General features: G+C 40.7%; 1 protein-coding gene across 10 annotated transcripts in view; it reads right to left on the bottom strand.

Moving 5' to 3' along the window:
• The window catches only part of NGR-B1 (neuropeptide receptor B1), an 85,799-nt gene that overhangs the window by 23,817 nt on the left and 45,775 nt on the right, over positions 1–16,207 (bottom strand). For 7 of the 10 annotated variants that reach the window (XM_038012225.2, XM_062669517.1, XM_062669520.1 and 4 more), the window contains 1 exon segment: positions 5,022–5,070. The exons of the other annotated variants lie outside the window; for them this stretch is intronic. The gene's annotated coding sequence lies outside the window, so the exon portion shown is untranslated. 10 annotated transcript variants of the gene reach the window in all.

Genomic DNA, 16,207 nt, shown 5'->3' with positions numbered 1-16,207 from the left:
CGTCCGGTGCATTCGTGTTGAGCGATGCACCGGTGTTCGAATCCCGCAGGCGGGTACCAATTTTTCTAATGAAATACGTACTCAACAAATGTTCACGATTGACTTCAACAGTGAAGGAATAACATCGTGAAATCAAAATCAAATCCGAAAAATAATAATTTGCGTAATTACTGGTGGTAGGATCTCTTGTAGTCCGCACGGGTAGGTACCACCACCTTGCCTATTTCTGCCGTGAAATAGTAATGCGTTTCGGTTTGAAGGGTGGGGCAGCCATTGTAACTGTATAATTATGAGACCTTAGAACTCATATCTCGAGGTAGGTGGCGACATTAATGTTGTAGATATCTATGTGCTCCGATAACCACTTAAAACCAGGTGGGCTGTGAGCTTGTCCACTCAACTATGAAAAAAAAAAAAAACTTGGATATCGTGATGTTCGCAAGAAGACCCTTCACGTTGGAAGCTTTTAGTTCCAAGTGAAGTTACGAACAGTAATGTGATTTACGATCGATCTGAGAAGTCTTTACCAGTTCACAGACAGCACAGTGTGTGAGGTCGCGTTCAGCCCTCCTTCGTATTACGTGTACACACACATGCACACACACACTCTTACGGTAACAAAGAATTTGTATTTGAAACTTCGATTTCAAAACATTGTTGCAGAATCTGAATACTTTCTGACTATTAATTCACAGTAAGTGCTTATGTAGTTTCATTTGGCCAGTGACGACAGTTGCATGGCGCCGCGTGGTGTGCGCCCGGCCCCGCGGCGGTCGCGTGGTGCAGCGTCCAGTCTACAGCGTGTGCCGTGCAACACATTTACGTCGATTTCTCCCACACTCAAACAAATATGACAAATCCTTCCCTGTACGATTGATGATGAGGGGGAGATCACGAAGAACGAACGAGCTAACTTGATATTCTCAACATTTTGGTTTGTAAGCTTCTGTTTTATCGTAAAATAAATAATAATAATATATATGTATGTCAATCCATTTTCATTACTGAATTTATTAAATCTAAATGAATTCATCTGAATCCATTATCCATTATCCGAATACTGTGGATATATCTTGTCAATTCGCATCTTTTATTTAAACACGTCCATTAATTTGAGGGTAGAGTTTACCGTATGGCGGGATGAACATTCAATGTTTGACAGTTACGAAACCCATGAACATTTTGTACGGGAAAATGTTTTTTCTTTTAATTAATTTTTCGTCAATTTCCCAATGTTTTTAGTGAAAGAATGAATGATTGAATGATGAATGAAATATGTAGTTATTATATCATAATTACTTTAAAAAAAATTGTTATAATATTATATACCGATTTTTTTGTAATGTATTTTTGAGATATATAAATAGTCTACATAGTGTAACGGAGCGACAGATCCAGACGTTGGGATGCCGTCGAACCAGTCTGACAAGGGCGAGTGGTAGTCGCGCCCCGAGGCCTCTGGATGGAAGCAGACGATGTCCGTACTCTCCGCCACTAGCGCTGTTCACGCGCCGTGCGCTTGTTTGTACCTAGTGTCGTTGTGCCTCACACTAAATTGGATCGTCTCACCTTTGTGCACTGTTACAAATATTCATCCCACAATTATTACAGTTTGTCTTAGAAAAAGGATCACAAAACTAGCAAAGTAAATTTAATCACATCACTCTCCATGTTCTCTATGAAATCAAAAACACATTTCCTATGTTAGTGTTATTTGAATGAGCAGTCATTGTCACTGTCCAGCTACGTTAGGAATCAAAACAGATTCAGTCAGTTAGTTTTCTTGCGAGGAAACTAAAAATGTAACATTGAATGTGCCCTACATTACTTTTGGAACTTAAATTGAATAAAAAATAATCTAATGGCTTATTGCAGCACGCGGTCAGCGACGACAGACAGACAGACAGACAGATATATGCCCCGTTGAGCAATGGATTCTAAAAGGATTCTGATTTCTTTAAGGAGCTTCCACTAAAATATCTCGGAGCAATGATCTCGTTATTAGAAGAAAATAATTAGGGATCCAATTTTTAACCGAACGAATCTTGTATCCAAGAACATTAATTATTTATTTCTTTGTTATGGTTTTAGGTAAATATAAAATCTATTTTCGCTCGCTTTTTTCCCTGCCATATTGTTTGTAGCCTAAGGGGCTATACCATTTCGCACGGACTGGTAGGTGAGCTCACGTGCTCAACCTGAGAGAATTGCAAGTGCAGACTTTCGCTAAACCTACTACTGGATCGGAATCGCGACCCACTGAGAAGATCCGGCGAAAAACTTAGTGCGTTGTGTCTATGAGCTAGTTCGCAAGTCAAGCTCTTCACGTAGTTGACGAGTTCGACGGGGATGGTGACCAGTGCTTGGAGAGTCTAAAAGCATCGCCACCACAAGAGAATAGATCCGGGGGATCCGACGAGACATGTTTCGGGCTTTGCGTTGCTCCATCTCCTTCCTGTGCCGGATATATAATTAGCGGTGACCACGTTATGAGGATAATCGTGTCGCGCCGCTTTTCCAACGTACGCTACATGGTCGGCTCTAGATGTAGGTGCTTGTGAACATCAACATTTCTCACACATCGCGGCGCTCCGACGACTACTTCACAGAAACGAAATTGAATGATCTGGAGAGGGGATGTACATACTGAGCCTAATTCTAGTCGAGATATTAGTAGTGGTGTCCGGCGGGCGACCCCTTTTGAAGAGCGCGGCTGTGCTAACCGGGTCGAAGTCGTGCGCCCGAACCACTGCTCTGAATTAGTGGTTGTGACCTGGAGTTTACTATGGATGAACGAGATCTTACTACTGGAGTAGTAAATAGCCTCATCGTCCGCGAAGAGGGTTACAGTTACATTACAAGTTTACTGAAATAGCTTATAAGGTGAAAAGTAGCGGAGAGAGAGTGGAGCCTTGCAGATCTTCGGCCAAGATCTGACGCGGGAGTGTTATTTGTGTTATCCCGCGCAAGTTGTACAACATGTGCGTCGCATAGTCTGTGCATCAATTTGTTTAAAAATTATCTACGTAAATTTGGAATTAATACAGTTTTTATCACGCGGTTAGCATACGTCATTCTTCGTCGGTCGTGGACCAAGTCTAAAGCCTAAGGCTTAAAAGCTTATAGTGATATATTTTATTGAATCTACGGCTGAATCCCTTTTAAGTTACGCTCTGACACACTGATCAACCTACTAGCTCGTTAATAAGGGTTGCCATTTCACAGTTCACATAGACTCGACCGCCTTGAAACAGTATATCTATTTGCATGCCCTAGTGCAGGATGCAGGAGCAAGTGGGCACTCCGGCAGCTGTCTCTGTGCGTTATTTGATTTACGTCTCTTTCCGTTTATTAACATCGCGTATCGCCAACCAATCGACGTCTGTTGTAGAAATCGAAATCACCGAGTTAGTGAACGAAGTTAACAAATTGTGAGAATGACAGTTCACATTAACGATCCATTACTGAAGTCATCAACAAGTCCAACAACGGGGCCAGTGTTAAAGGAAGTTCCAAGTTTTGTAAGATCCCGAAATGAGTATACCTGTATAAAGACTGAATTATGAAGTGGAAAACCTATTTAAATAACACCGACCGATAGAGTGTACACCGCGCCACTAACGAGTCGACTCGGACGAGAGGGCGAGAGGGCGAGAGGGCGAGAGGGCGAGGGGGCGAGGGGGCGGGGGGAAACTTGACGGAGGAGTTAAGGGGAGGTAATGACCGAGGAAAGACAAAAAGAACAGCGGTTGAGAGTGTAAAAAATTGCAAGCTTTATTGACAAAGTTTAAATAAAAACTTTTCGCCATACTCGTTATATAGGGTTTTGAAGATACTGAAGGTTGTTTCATAATGTGAACTATTATAATTGTATGATAAATAAGCACACACTAATTGCCGACATTGGTTAATTTAATTGGGAATCCGATAAAATTTGATCTGTTCTATGCTTTACGATGGATATACGTATGTAGTTTATTTGTTTTATTATCTTAAAGAGCAGCTCGCACCGAGTGCTAAACACGCACGTGCTAGCTCTGTGTTATGGGAATTATACATCGGCGCCTCAACCTAGCTTATATTTTATACAGAAAGGCTAAGGGTGAGCTTTAATGTGGCATGCAGCTCTACATTGAAGAACAGCAAGATACATTCTGGATTGTGCATAATTTGTCTCTGAACTTTTTATAAACAATGAACCCGCAAATCAAACTCGCAAAATTATAATTTGCGTAATTACTGGTGGTAGGACCTCTTGTGAGTCCGCACGGGTAGATACCACCACCCTGCCTATTTCTGCCGTGAAGCAGTAATGCGTTTCGGTTTGAAGGGTGGGGCAGCCGTTGTAACTATATTGAGACTTTAGAACTTGTATCTCAAGGTGGGTGGCGCGTCTATGCTGTAGATGTCTATGGGCTCCAGTAACCACTTAATACCAGGTGGGTTGTGAGCTCGTCCACCCACCTAAGCAATAAAAAAAATTAAAAAAGAACAAGAAAGTTTTTATAGAAGCTTTTATTATTAACTTATGACATGAAAACGCAATCTTGACCTCTGCCTCTATAATATCTTAACAAGCTTCGCTGTGAGCCGTGAGCATTCTTGAACATACTTCAAGTTTCATCCAAGAAGCGCGTAGTCCATGACATTGAGCCATTAAACAGTTTACGGACTACAATGAATGTTCCATTTTCCGTGTGATATAAAGCTGTTCCAAAAGCTCATAAAAGTTTGTGAGCGTGCAATACCCGTAATTACTTTTGGTTTTCTATAGATACTACACACCGTAACATCACGCCAGTGACACAATGATGGCAGTTGTGCCGAGCCAGACTGTCGGACTGCCATCGGACACTTCCCATTAGCGCACATCCTCGCTGGTAGATAAGGTAGCTGACAGTATTAACGTTCTTGAAGTCTAAAGGCTCTTGTGGCTACTTAGCACTAAGCGGACCGTGAGCAGGTTTTTACATTTCTCATATCTATCATCTCTCATACAATATATAAAAACATAAACTTACGTGACAATGGTCACTGGGGACAAACAGTTGCGTCTGGCACTCCAACGATCTGGAAAACAAGACAGCTTCATTAAGTAAAGATATACTTATATAGATATATCACAGGCCTAAACAGCTCTACACATACTCGTAGAGCGCCCAGTTCAAGAGTGCCAGCTGTTAACGCCTTGCTCTAGTAATAAATCTCTAGTGCTCCGACACATCCTTCATCGTTGCCGCGATGTGTTCGTGAGAGACGGTAACCACCAAGAGTCAACTGATAGCATCGCCGACTTGCAACTTTGTCGCTACGTTGTTCAATAAATTATTCACAGGTTAGAAGCTGGTATTATCTATTTCCTGAAAAATGACGTAATGCACTCTCAAACAGCAGCTGTCTGTAACATTCTAAACGTAAAGATTACATTTCGTAAAAGAAACGCCCCAGATATAGCTCAATGATTTAATCATGCACGCCAACACGTGGCTCGACACATAAAAAAAAACTTACTAGTTTTGAGGCTACAAGTTGTCATGTAGAGACGGACTCTACAATGTAACTTGGTTCGCTTTGACAATATACACAAGAACATCTCACACAAGTTTAGTGCTGCTTTATATTATATCGTCAGCCGAGGGTCATAGCTCAAGAGAAGGGTATTTTCACTTTAACGCACATGAGCACGTGCTGTGTGTACTGGCTGTTCGTGTGCTGTCGCGGAGCTAATATTACGAGTACAAACTTGAGGAAATCTCATTCTGATATTGTTTCATCGAGACTGCATTAATTTCCTCAACTTTTATTTCCCTCGCGTGGAACGAGTCGGCACAGCTTTTTATCCCTTAAGATTTATACATAAGATTGTTTTAAATTTTATATTTTGTTAAGATCTCAGGAGGAGGAAATTTACTAACAGTATCCAGAGCACCGCCTAGTGGACCTGTAGTCATATGTACCTGTAGATCCCGGACCCTTTGACCCTTGAGGAGACGTGCGTCATCAAAACCGACTCAACAATATACGGCGGGCTGGAGACGCTGTTTTAAAAAACCTTGTTTTCTATTGCTATTGAAGGTTTTTTTGTTGTATTGGTTATAATTATATCTGATTTTATATTGGATATTATTGTGTATTGAGCCACTAACACAATTACGACAACTTACGAGAATATGGACACTAAAATATTAAAACGAATTTATTAATCTATGAAGTTGAGCAGTGACCAGCTTGCAACAATGTCCATTATGTATTCTGACTACATAAATATATTTTGAAGATATTGGGGAGTGTTTACACTAGTATTATATGTAGGTTTGATGTCGATCTCCGAACTCATCAAAATAGTCTACCTATTATCGCATTCCGGACTTCGCGTTTGATTCTGTTCTGTTACTTGGATTCTTTCGGTCACGGCTTGCAGAGAAAACAAATTATTACATTATGACTGATTAACTATAAGTCATTACAAAGTACTAGCGGCGCCAAGAAGAGCGGTGTCATTTTGTGAAGGAGGCTCGTTGCGCCGGCGCGGTATATTCACCACTAAATTTAATAGTCTAGTCGACAAGTTAAAAATGGTGTTAATTCGACATACTACTGCTAAAATTATGTGGTTTAGCTCATTCGATTCGGAATAATGTCTAGACCATTGTGCTAAAAAATTGAATTAGCACATAAAAAATTCCAAAAGTTATTAACAATTAAACACCTTCAAAAAATAGCGTTTCGTTTATGGCTTATTGTCCGTAAACTGTAAACATTTTCGAAATTTGAAAAAAAGGTCCTTAAAGAGGAGGAAATTTAGTAAAAAAAAGTTTCAACTCCCGGAACTGTAGCTCCATTATTTATAATTTTAATTTAACGCTGAAAATAGCCCGCCGCGCGCCATTGTTAGGTTGCGCGCACGGCCTCGAAAGCGAGTACGTCACTTAAAAAATTTTTTTTCAAGTACTTAAAGTTAATTGAAAAATCTAAAAAAATTATTGCATAATCTAAACACTTTAGAAAATTTATTCCCGTTGGAATTTTTTATAAAAACATATTTTTCAATATTCTAGACGATTGTTAATTAAGAAAATTTTTTCCAATTTCCATCATCCTTCTAAACTAAAAAAAATGTTTAAATAATTACCTTAAAATTATTTCGCTTCGTGGACCTCTTCTTATAAATATATTAAACAAGATTGCGTCGTCTAAGTTATGAAATTGTTAATATTTTGTTAATAATAATTTTTTTAAGTTAACAAAAAAGAAAAAGCACAATTATGTTGTAAAGATTTTTTTTTTCTTTATTTACTATTATATTTTCGTTTTTATGTCAATAAAAGACATCTTTTAATAAAATATATACTATATAATAAAATATATAATAAAAACGAAAATATAATAATAAATAAAGAAAAAAAAATTCTTTACAACATAATTGTTCTTTTTCTTTTTTGTTAACTTAAAAAAATTATTATTAACAAAATATTAACAATTTCATAACTTAGACGACGCAATCTTGTTTAATATATTTATAAGAAGAGGTCCACGAAGCGAAATAATTTTAAGGTAATTATTTAAACATTTTTTTTAGTTTAGAAGGATGATGGAAATTGGAAAATTTTTTCTTAATTAACAATCGTCTAGAATATTGAAAAATATGTTTTTATAAAAAATTCCAACGGGAATAAATTTTCTAAAGTGTTTAGATTATGCAATAATTTTTGTAGATTTTTCAATTAACTTTAAGTACTTGAAAAAAAATTTTTTAAGTGACGTACTCGCTTTCGAGGCCGTGCGCGCAACCTAACAATGGCGCGCGGCGGGCTATTTTCAGCGTTAAATTAAAATTATAAATAATGGAGCTACAGTTCCGGGAGTTGGAACTTTTTTTTACTAAATTTCCTTCTCTTTAAGGATCTTTTTTTCAAATTTCGAAAATGTTTACAGTTTACGGACAATAAGCCATAAACGAAACGCTATTTTTTGAAGGTGTTTAATTGTTAATAACTTTTGGAATTTTTTATGTGCTAATTCAATTTTTTAGCACAATGGTCTAGACATTATTCCGAATCGAATGAGCTAAACCACATAATTTTAGCAGTAGTATGTCGAATTAACACCATTTTTAACTTGTCGACTAGACTATAATAATCATAAGTTAATCTGCACAGAATACAGAACATAAATATGAAAATAAACTGTTCTTCAAAATAGACTTCGAATACAAAACACTGTACATTACATTTGTTTTAAATTATTTTAAACGATGTATTTGGTCATTATTTAACGATTCTCTCATTAGACGGGAAGCGTTCTAAATAACAGCGAGAACTATCGTCAGTACGACGTCTCTATGTGTCGGGGCCCGCGGGCCGCAGCTCGGTGCGTTGGATATCTTACTAAAGTACACAACAAGGCGTCGCATTATTCCACAGCTGTAAGAACCCGATTGCTCTGGATTCGCGGACGCAAGCTTCAGGTTAATAACCTTTTAAGTACATTTCCTCGATAGTAGAGTTTTACAGCCGGCGCGGTGACCGGCTCCGTGCGTGCGTCCGTGCCGACTTTATTACTGCATTGTTTAGCAAATGCACACAGTTAATGTTCGCCCTTTTCTTAATGAATTGAACCACATTCCGAGCAACAAGATCTCCAGGATGTGACGGTAGCCATCACAAGATAATTGACCGATGCCTGAATCTCGCTTACGACGTTTTCAAGATAAGCTTGCATATGTACAAGTTCCGAACAACAACATTCGGACCGTCGGTCTACGGAGCAATATCACCCGCTAGGTGGAAGATCTACCTTTTGTCGTATTTCTCCAAATAGGACATATATACTTAACGGAGAGGCCACAATTATTAACTCCATCGTCAGACATCATAGGGGCGAACAGCAGACGAAACGTATGACAGTTCTTAGCACGGAGGCACCGCTCTACAACAAGGCTGGTTGGTAAGTGTGTTGGCGTCTCCGCGCCTCCATCGGCTAGGCTCTGTCGTAGCACCAAGTTAGCCGAGTTCCGACGACACCGCGATCGTGCTGCCATCTCTCGGGAATCGTGCTGCGTTTTGTTTAGCTGCCAAACTAATGACCGTCTCCGAGATACATATATTGCGATGATCAATGTTTGTTCACGATTATGGTGTGAAGTAGAGTAAGTAGATAGACACGTTATTTTTAGTAGCGTACATGAGCAGAAGAGTGGTGCTTTTCTTATTTTTTATTGCTCGGATGTGTGAATGAGCTCACGGCCAACCTTATATCAAGTGGTTACCGGAGCCAACAGACATCAGCAACGTAAATGCCGCCACCCTCCTTGAGACATGAGCTCTAAGTCTCAGTTTTACAGTACGACGGCTGCCCAACCTTACAAATCGAAATGCAATTACTGGTTCACGGCGGGGACCGGCAGGGAGATGGTACCCGCCTACGGGGACTCATTAGATGCCCTACCGTCAGTATCAGTAACTATGCAAATTATAATTTTTGCGTGGTCTTTTTTATGAAATGATGTTATTATTTCACCGCGGACATTTGTTAGGTACGTGTTTCATTATAAATAGCAAAGCCGCTAGCTCTCGACTCGAACATGCGACGTCCCACTCTGAAATTTATTTATTTATTTATTTATACTTTATGCACAAAACAAAACTTGTACACAGGCGGACTTAATGCCATGGGCATTCTCTTCCAGTCGACCATAGGGTGGTGCAGAGATAATGCATGGTAGGTGCATTGACAAAAGAATAACAAACAACAACAAAACAAAAAAAAAAGAACAAACTCAAAACAAAACAAATGAAATGCAACCGAACCGTCCCTAGTCTTCCAAACAACAACCAACCACAACGAGGCAGAAGAAGACTCAATCCATACCGTAGACGTCCGTCCAGTCTACCCTAGTCTACCCTGTGTAAGAGAGAAGTGAATGTAGTGGCTGAGGTGGCAGCCGGCCTGAGCTCCCTCTGCACACTACACTACTGCTACTGCCACTGCCACTGTCACTGCTAACTACACGCTACGTCACATTACAACATTTTATTCATATTTATTATTAATAAAATATGAGGTGTATTTTCCTGAAGAAAAATAACAATAATGTAATCCGACGAATCAAAAACTTTGCATGAAAGCTTTCAACGATCGTTTTTATCTGAAAGCGAAATGTAAAAGCTTTCTCGAGAAATGTAAATAAATTTCTAATAAAACGATTTGTTTAGTGAGATCAATTTGTTTGTTAAATATGAATATATTTTTATTCAAATCTAATTGAATAGGTTCACTGGTAACTTTCAAGGAAAAGCTTCAATTTGGTGTGAAACTTGTAACATCTAACAGAGTTCTGACCGCGCACTGATAGGTACCGCCGCCTTCATATTCGTACCCTGAAGTATAAAGCATTTCAATCTGCAGGACAGGTCAGCCGCAAACAGAAAACAATACAACCTCATGGGGCGCCCGCGATCTCCAGTCACGAGATGAAGGTCGGCCTGGTACCTGTATTAATGAGATCTGTCTATATTAATGAGAAGCAGCTCGGAGTGGCACGTCGAGCAGGTTCGGACCTGCGTTCGGCGGCCGGGGAGAGGTACTCTCATCATCGCCCGATGTATTATTGAGGAACGTCGAGAGCGACTGGACAGCAACAAGGATACTTTATTTAATACGAGCAGCTCAGAACAACAACATTAAATGTTATTGTGAATGATAAACAAACATTAGGAGCTCAAAGAGCCGCGCGCGCATCCGAGCTGCTTCGCCGTCGTCCGACGGACCTGGGCTAGTTCCATAGTGGTATCACAGCGGGGCCGGTTAATCACGACCGCATCAATGCTGAAGTCTCGTCTGCGGCGGCCATCTTCGACGTCACAACTATCGCTTGCTCGCTCTACCGCTACCACATCTCCTCTTCGGCTTAAGGAGTACAACATGAGCGGTTTTCGTTGTTTTAAAAAAGTAATTATTATATTATTGTTCGGTGGTACCCCTCAATACGTATATGTATGTAGATAGAGTAAGTTTTATATGTTGTACTTCTAGTTCTAGATCGTCGGTAGGTACATAGGTACGAGATGACATCTTCATCTATACTAATATGTTAACAATTTGAAGCGATCTGAGTGCGCTGGTCTGGTACCTGACGAGGCGGCGGCGCGTGTGGCTCCGGGGTGTTCGACAATACGATATTATTGAAATGTCACGCAGCTCGTGTGTTATCTATGCTAATTAAATACAACATTTACAAGTCAAAGTTGTACATTAGTCTAAGACGCCTTATCATAAGCTTCACAGCAGTGCGTGTGCGGAAAACAAACAATAAACCATCTCGCGACGACGCTAACGAGTCGCTACTCTCCCGCGGAGTGCGGCGGCGCGGTGCGGCGGCGCGGTGCGGCGGCGCGGCGCGGCGCGGCGGCGGTACACTCGTGCGTGCGACGGCTTCGTTACGACATTATATTAGCTTGTTTTATTTCAAATTGTACAATTAACTTTGCCATATCTTGTGGTTGACCGTTAGACGTACACAATGGTATAGAAATGTATTTTGAAAGTGTATGTACCTACGTATACCCATACGAGTCATTAGATGTAGGTATTTTGTGTGCGCTGTAAGTGCACCCTGAAATATTACCAAACAATAAAATTACTAATATCTTATGTTTAAGCATTAGGTTTCCTCCAATATAACTTTGAAGAGGTTTGTCCGAATAAAAATGTGTCCATTAGCCGTACTTTCAGAAAAAAAACTACCTAAGTGCTAGCTGACACAGACGAGCTCGTGGTCCAATTAATGCATTCAACTCAAGCGGATACAGGAACTCTTACATATCACAAGGACGCCACCGCCGAGCTCACCCGCACAGCACCACCGTCTACGTTGAGTTGATTTGTGTCAGGAAATGGCAGGACACTGGTATCCACTTGTACGAATTTGCTAACTACCAACAATATCGGTAGCATTTTCTCGAGATAAGGCTTGAGATTTCAATAAATTCGGCTATTATTTCGCTCACGTCCTGACCTGAACTTTAGAACGTCCGAAGAGCAGGCCCTCACGCGTAGCGAGCAGCTCTACAAACTAAACTTCATGCAATTATAAAATAACAATGTAAAGCCGTGGGACTTGTCAAGAAAACACTTTATTGAAAGAACACAGTTGGAGAGTAGAGTAGAGTAGGTCAGACACGGTGAACATAATTTAATAGAGATAATTCTCGGGGAGTCAAAGTGCAAACAGCTCTGGAACGGTTGCGTGTTCAGGCTGAGAGTTCCGGAGCGAGTAATTCTTTCGTGAGAACATTTATTTAAAGCAGGGTAATGTTTAATAGATGAGCACTGGCATTTACTTGTGGAAACTTGAATCTGATGGACAAAGCTTAAAGCTTCTCTGCATAATTGATGCAATATAAATACATGTGTATGTATATGTTAAGTCAGAGAGTCTTGCACGGATAATGTATTTTTTTTGTTTAGTCCGCGCGCCCGGTGACCGTGGCTCCGTCACAACGCTCGTTCCGCAGGACCGTGCAGTGGGGGCCCAGCCAAGGGAGAGTCCGTCCGCGACCGACTCTGCGGGGAAGGACGCTGCTATCACCCGCAGCCCGACACGGGTGCATTCTGCTCGAGTCTATTGAAAAAGATTTGAGCGCGGACGTTCTCTTTGCTTCGAACTATTCTAAAATATCATAATGTATTATATTAGAACAGTTTTACAAATTTTATTTTGTAGGCACACAGATATCTATGATTCTAGTCATCGATAAATTTAGAATACAAGAGCAACGGATAATATAAATTATCACACCACTATAAGAGATAAAGGGACAAAAAATGTCGAACTTTACAAATTTTAAAATGTACTAGCTGTATTATAAGGACCATAATTTATTTATTTTACTGGAATAATGATTATGAAAGGTCGAAGCTAAATATTGGAGCTCACTTCAATACAATGAGGCTCCAACTGAAGGAGCACCAGGGTATAAACGTGACGTAGAATAATGTGTGACGCAAACGTAATCGTGTAATAATATTGACGCGAAGGATGCTGGGTAAACATTCCCAGTTCGTTAAGATAGTGCGGGAAGTGTTTCTGGATAGTACGTACAAGCCGCCATACAGCGGGGCTGACAGCGCCCGCCGAGCCCGTCGAGCCCGCCGACCGAGGGAGCACAGACAGTCGACGACTACGAACAAAAAGCTGAGCTTTTGTAAAGTAAGAGAAAGTGGGAGGGACAGTTCGCGGCCTCGTGACACCGACAATTCTATACTACGAGTATAACCGCCTCATCTACCAGCGCGAGATGAGCCCGGGTCCCGTCCAGCGTCCGGATTCTGCCTTCAGACTTAGAAACACGCACAACCCGTCCTGTAGTGCATGTGTGCTGTCATTTAGGAGTGAGAGAGACAGATAGAGGAGGACTTGGATTCGCCTGCTTTTAAAACTATTAGAATATGGTATAGTAGTAGCTTTTAGAACGGAAAAGCTTTCATTCCGTCTTTTTTTTTTCTTAGATGGGTGGACGAGCTCACAGCCCACCTGGTGTTAAGTGGTCGCTGGAGCCCATAGACATCCACAACGTAAATGCGCCACCCGCCTTGAGATATAAGTTCTAAGGTCTCAAGTATAGTTACAACGGCTGCCTCACCCTTCAAACCGAAACGCATACTGCTTCACGGCAGAAATAGGCAGGGTGGTGGTACCGAAATAATATATAATATAATAAAAATAGGCGCGAACTCACAAGAGGTCCTACCACCAGTAATAAATACTTTTACTCAATACTTTTGTTCAATAAAAGCTATTGTTAGAGAGATATATATATTTTTGAATAAATCCAGTGCTTATTTCGAAGACTGTTTCTATCGCAATGTCTGTAGAGCTCCTCGCGGAATGTTGACGTGGAAGTGGAGGTGGAGCTGGAGGTGGAGGTGGCAGGGCGCGGTCCTCGGAGCTACAATTGCATTCCGAGGTGACACTCTGTGCGCTCCTCATTTAATTTTATAAATATTCCAAGAAACAAAGTTCTCTAACATTTGGGTAGAACAGTTATTTCAGTAGGATACAGAGCTCAACCTCATGTCACGTGGTGGTGGTCATACTTGTGGTACGTCGTATCGTGGTGACCATATATAAGTATATAATAATATGTAATATATTAATATTATGTACGAGTATTTACAATCTCGCAACACAGCAATGTCAGGCGACACTTTAGCTATTATTATGTATCACAATACTATTATTATACATAACGCGGTAGGCGTGATTAGTTTGATCACATGTTTCGTAAGGAACGTGACGTCATCAACGGTCCGTCCTCCTGTGTGTAGGGTACAGTACAGTACAGTAATGTCAGCTGAAGAGAATCGTGAACACAATAATACGACATATTGTAAAATGATTGTCGAAAGACGTGCAGTGAATTCCGCTAATCTCGGTTCTATCGCTTTGTGATAGAGTAGATGATCGCCTGACAACAGGACGTGTACAAGCGACTTGGCGCTACGTTGATGTTAACAGAACAATGAACTAGTACATCCTCGGTCACGGAGTGTTGTCCTCGGTCATCATTTGTCGTATGCATCTGTATGGATTCGAAAGTAGTAGCAGTTGAAGCGTCCGGACTTGCGGAGCGGTCCTGTGCGTCCTGCGGCCGGGGCCCGGGGTCCACACTACTACACAGAACCACAACTACAACAATTAAAATAAATATGCTCTTTCACAGTTTGTTTCTTTTTGATTTATTCATTTTTCTCTTTACTCACATCTAAAGAGAGCTCATTAATAAATAAATTTAAATAAATACGTGATTTAACTTTGAAAAGAAAATCTGAAAGACGAAAAGTTCAAAGGCTTCAGAAAATTAAATTAAATTACAAGAAAAAATCTACGCGGACGGGAAGTTCCACCGATGTACTCGCCGAGTAGCGCCTCCTATGTGAACACGACCACCCCCCGACCAGTGAGCTCCCTAGCCTCACACTGAGGACCTCACATTGTTATAGTATGCTTGGATGATAGGTGTGTCTTTGCTTCTGCATCTCGTTTCAACAATGGCTAGGTCAAACATCGCTCGAGAGAGTGTTAGCTGCGGGTAGTGTCAGCAAGAGTCAGATCGTTACATGAGGTAGTTAGTCGCTCACAGTTCGGCCTGGCTCGTCCTGGCTCGTCCTGGCTCGTCCTGGCTCCCTCGAGGCGGGCTCGGCGCCGCGGCCGGACACTTATATTCGCTGCTGTTCTTCCAAATACTCAGGTTCGCAAGATTTCGTTTAGATTTACATATTCAAGGGATCGAGGTCGGTCGCGGCTCATGGGACTTCTTGCTCCGAGCCTCTTACAAATACCTTAATGCTCATTTGAGCCGTCTGGACAACAACGTATTTGTTTCCATCTCGTTTTGCAAGTCGAGGATAAAGAAACATAAACATATTGGGAACGGATGTTTTTAGATTCATCGTAATTACTGTTTTTGAATCACATTTTCTTGTTAATTTATATAGACACTTGTAAACGACAGCTGCGGCTTCAAACGTTTACTGCAATACGATATTTGTGTAAAGTATTGTGAGTGTCCCCGATCCTGTCTATGGCAACCTCCGGCTATTGTTTCTTCAGTTAATCATTGGTGTGATGAACAGGCTCGTTAGCTCTGTGGGCGCATGTTCAATGTATGATGTTGTATGAAGTCGTCGTGGCCTAAAGGATAAGACGTTCAGTGCATTCGTGTTGAAGCGATGCACCGGTGTTCGAATCCCGCAGGCGGGTACCAATTTATCTAATGAAATACGTAGTCAACAAGTGTTCACGATTGATTTCCACGGTGAACGAATAACATCGTGTAATAAAAATGAAACCCGCAAAATTATAATTTGCGTGTGGACTCTAAGAATAGACTTGTGTGACTTGATCTTGAAAGTATGACAAAAGTGCATTTGAGCCAATATGAGCAGCTTATACACAAGCTGTAAGGAAACAATAGCTAATATTATTATAAGCTCGCGTGCAAAACGCACTCTAAGTTTTCAGTTAATATCAATAATTTCTGGTGTGATGGTACAACTTCCAACATTTGTGGAAACAGCTTTCGCTTCAAAAGAACGTTAAATTAATTAATTAATTAATAGTTTGGTTGTCACTCTCGTAAAGAATATGTTATATCCTCAAAACTATGCAGGGCTTTGAACAATGAAATCCGAAGCCGCTGATAGA

The sequence above is a fragment of the Bombyx mori genome, chromosome 8 (genome assembly GCF_030269925.1).
Source record: "Bombyx mori chromosome 8, ASM3026992v2".
Taxonomy (NCBI): Eukaryota; Metazoa; Arthropoda; class Insecta; order Lepidoptera; family Bombycidae; genus Bombyx; species Bombyx mori.
Note: the sequence above shows the minus strand (reverse complement) of the source record. Positions and strands in the feature narration are given on the sequence as shown.